This window comes from Hyaena hyaena, unplaced genomic scaffold, assembly GCF_003009895.1.
Source record: "Hyaena hyaena isolate Hyena2069 unplaced genomic scaffold, ASM300989v1 scaffold_746, whole genome shotgun sequence".
Lineage (NCBI taxonomy): Eukaryota > Metazoa > Chordata > Mammalia > Carnivora > Hyaenidae > Hyaena > Hyaena hyaena.
Genome location: NW_024081371.1, coordinates 965,588 through 969,561, shown reverse-complemented (window position 1 = coordinate 969,561; position 3,974 = coordinate 965,588). Strand labels below are relative to the sequence as shown.

The following is a 3,974-nucleotide window of genomic DNA, read 5'->3' as shown; positions in this document are numbered from 1 at the left end:
ACACACACATTTGCCAGGTCACAGAAGAAATCCTGCTGGCTTTCTCTGGCTTATTATTTGCAAGTCATTTCAGATTAGGAGACCTTCTATTCTGTTGAGTCACACGGAATCATCACTATGCCATTAGCACCGTGCAAATTTGGTCTCAGCTAGGTGTGCCACACTAACTGCCACAGTTGCAGGCCTTCGGTGCTCTATGCAAAATGATTACTGCTTTGCTTGTTTCCATAATTACATGTTTTCCAGATTGTAGTTTCAGAGTTTATTGAGGAAAATTGTACATAAAAACAAACCGAGTGCATTCATCCTTCAAGAAAAACAGAATAAGTGAGGACAACAAAGGACTCTGAAGATTTCCCAGGACCCCTGAGGTGGTAACAAGAGAAATCGAAAGTAAAATGGTTTTGCTTTTCAGTAAATGACTAAGCTGGCACAGTGATTCTTATTCTGGTGTCCTGGAAATGTAATGAGGCTTTCCAGGTTTCTCATCTAGTCTCAGGGCTGATTTGTGCATAGACGCTGGTCCACAGTCCTCTGTGGTTAGGGGAATAGTGGAAGACGGGAAGAATAACAATACCAGGAAATAAACCAGGAGGAATCAATAAACAATCAGGAAATAGCTTTAGGTTATTTGAGACTATCAAATCATTTGATAATAATACTTCAGACTCCTGTTCAAGACTCATCATAACAGAACTCCAGTTCATCTTTAATAATTAAAAAAACATATAATGGAAAATGAAATTCTATGCTTAGTCAAATCAATGAGCCATTCTGAGATATATATATATATATACATATATATATGTATGCTAAACTAATATATATGTTTAGCTACATAAATAATAATATTTTGTTAGGGGCCTGAGTATTTGCCACAGTCAATAAACTCGGTGACCTTACTATTTATTCATTCCATAAATATATTCTGAGCACATAATTCCCCTTTAATAACTGATTATAGTATTGAAATATTTCATGGATCTCTGTCATTTTTTATTCTGCTCATAAAAATCTCTGGAGGCTAATACAGTCCGTAAATTCCTTATATTTACTCTCCACTTTGTGAAAAAGCGATCTCTTCATTGTTATTGCAATTTGAGGCAGGCAGTGTTTGCAGGTCATTTACCAGCTGTTGAGGTTTCCTGTTGCTGGCTTTGGCAGATGTTTGGGCTCCCATGGCTCAGTCAATACCATCCCAAATCCAAATCCTCACTGCCTCAATGCGGTTCCTGCAAGATATGACACAGTATTCAAACCAGCCAAGGTGTGATTGTTACCACAGCTAGGACTTCCGTTCTAAATACTCACCTGGCCCTTACCCACTCAAGCTGAACTGCATAGAATTCAAAGAGCCCTGAGATCTGACCAGAGATAGTCAAGCAGCCTTCCTTGTTTCCTCCCACTGAGGACTCACCTTGGCCCAGGTTATCCCTCCATTTAGCTCTGCCTGGCAAAAAACACACTCAGAATGTACTACTGCCACAGAAAGATGGGGTCAAAAATGTAGAAACAAGAAACATTTTCTCATCTCACAAAGGCTCAGCCCTCTAGAATGGTAACCCCTAGCATACGTCACTCTTAGAACCCTTCTTTCTGATGTAATTTGTAGGTAACTCAGGTGCTCTGCTTTGCTGTACTAACCTTTCTAGAGTCCTTAGAGCAGTTGTTAGGATTTGAAGTCATGAATACTGGCCCCACTACACGAAAGCTGTGTGACTTTTCGAAAATCATTAAGCTTCTCTGTTTTAATTTCTTAACCTCTAAAACAGAGACAATAATAGCATAAGCACTCATAGGGTTGTTTGTAAAAAATACATAAGATAATGTAACTAAAAGCTAAGGGCACAGGACTAGCTAACATCTTCCCCTCCGCACACCCAGGTGGAATATGTGTGATATTCCTCAGACATTCTTGGCTACCCAAGAACAATGGAAAGGGGTTTAAGTGCTTGCCATGGTGATGTGGGAAACTAAAGCAAATGAAAAATTAAATTCCCTTACTGCCTACAGCGCATTGACAAGTCCTTAAAACAGGCAGAGAGACCTCCCTCTAGGAGCTCAGCTGCCTTGATAATGGCACTTTGCTAAGGGCAAAAGGGAATCTTGGCTTAACATTATTCTGACCCCCAGAATCCTGTAAGTCTACTTTAACATATGAAAATCCCTTTGGAAACTTCCTTGATCTCAACTCCCCCAAGATACATGCTGGCAATCATACTCCAAGCTTATGGCCCCCTGATACACATCTGAAAGGTCTCATGACCGAGGTTTTACTAAGTAGTAAGAAATGGGGTTTTCCTAGTAAGGCCTAGCCCCTCAAGGTCCTGGAAATCTTGCTTCCAGAATACTTTCAAAACATACTCTATCTCTAATCCTCTCCCAACCTGAAGGTATATAATCAGTTACCCATCACAACCCCAATGCAGCTCTTTCAGCCCATGGGTCCTCGCGTTTTAACAAAATCAACTTTTGCACCAAAGATGTCTTTAAGAATTCTTTCTTGGCCATCACCTCCAAACCCTACCTACCCTCACCCCCAAACCCTACCATTTATGCTCCCTCATCAAAAGCACTTAATACATAATGCCTAAGAGATAGTAAGCAAATCTCAATGTCACTGATGCTTTTCAATAATGACAGTGAATAACTACTATTACATACCAAGTACTATGATAGGCACTTGAGATTTATAGATAATAAGAGTCTGGACCTCTCAAGAACTCATATTCTAGAGAAGGTATAACAAAACACTTTCTGTTAAAGGTCAGATAGTAAATCTTTAAGCTTTACAGGCCATACAGTCTTTGTTAAAACTACTCAACTCTGCCACTGCAGCACAAAGGCAGCCATAGACAATACATAAACAGATGCATAGAGCTGTTTTTTTAATAAAACTTTATTTACAAAACCAAGGAGTGACCATGGTTTGGCCTGCAGGCTGTAGTGTGTCAACCCCTGGTCCAGAGGGAAAACACAATTACAAAACAATGAACTTACGGCTCCAATACAAGTATGCACCAGTCTCAACGCACATGTAACAGGGAAGGCTACCTCATCTCGCTTCTGTCGTTAGTTATTCACACCATTGGTGAGCACCTCAACAATGTGGCAGAAAGAAAAAGAAATTCAATGGGAGTAAAATTGGATTCAATGGAAGTTTCAATTTTCTGAGCTTCCCCTGCCTTATATCATCCTGGCTTTCAGAAAGTTAAGCTGAAAAAATTCAACTTTAACATTATGTCATTTCATTCAGCTGGCAACCTGTATTCTTCAGAAAGATTGAAGACAAACATCATAAAAGATTTTATCCATTTGCCACGGTTCCCAAAATTCAGTCTATTCCTGGTGGATCAAGACAACAAGGTCTTGAAAACTCACTATAATGAAGCATTTTGCCACTTGCCAACTTGAGTTTTGGCTATAGTAGGATCTAAGTTAGGAATCAAAATATGTTCAGGAAGAAATGTGGTAATGCTACCAGAAAGTATAAAAATATTTTGAAGATCCTTACATGCAAGACCATATATTTTTGAAGTGAGCATCTCTGGTTCATTAAAATGAGTATCTCAGAGAGAATAAGATTTGAAATGCAACTCACAATGGTAAATACAATTGCTGACGGCTTTTGGCTTTACGTAACTATATCGGAAAATAGTTTGTCCCAGCAGCCATTGGAAATTGTCTGAAGTGTGGGCATGAGACTTTTGCATAAAGCTGTGTACACACAACCCAGATGCCCCATCCTAGTCTCAGCCCTCCACCCCTTAGCCTAAGGAGTGCACGGACGACAATCAAGACTCAACTGCAGTGAAAACAATATATGGTGTTTACTCTTTATTATGCATTTTCCTGTACTCTCCAATGCAACTGCAGATTCTCCCGGAAAGACAGAGCCAAGGCCTGTAACCTAGAGGCAGTTTGTCCAGTCTCAGGGAGAAAGTGGACATTTGCTTCTTTTCTTCTCCTCCCAT

General features: G+C 39.8%; 1 long non-coding RNA gene across 1 annotated transcript; it reads right to left on the bottom strand.

Moving 5' to 3' along the window:
• Positions 1 to 974: 974 nt before the first annotated feature.
• LOC120220931 lies at positions 975 to 1,540 on the bottom strand. The gene is made up of 2 exons (XR_005525692.1): positions 1,418 to 1,540; positions 975 to 1,232 (listed from the first exon to the last, which is right to left on the bottom strand). It is a non-coding gene; the product is annotated as an uncharacterized LOC120220931 (long non-coding RNA).
• Between the last annotated feature and the right edge of the window lie 2,434 nt (positions 1,541 to 3,974).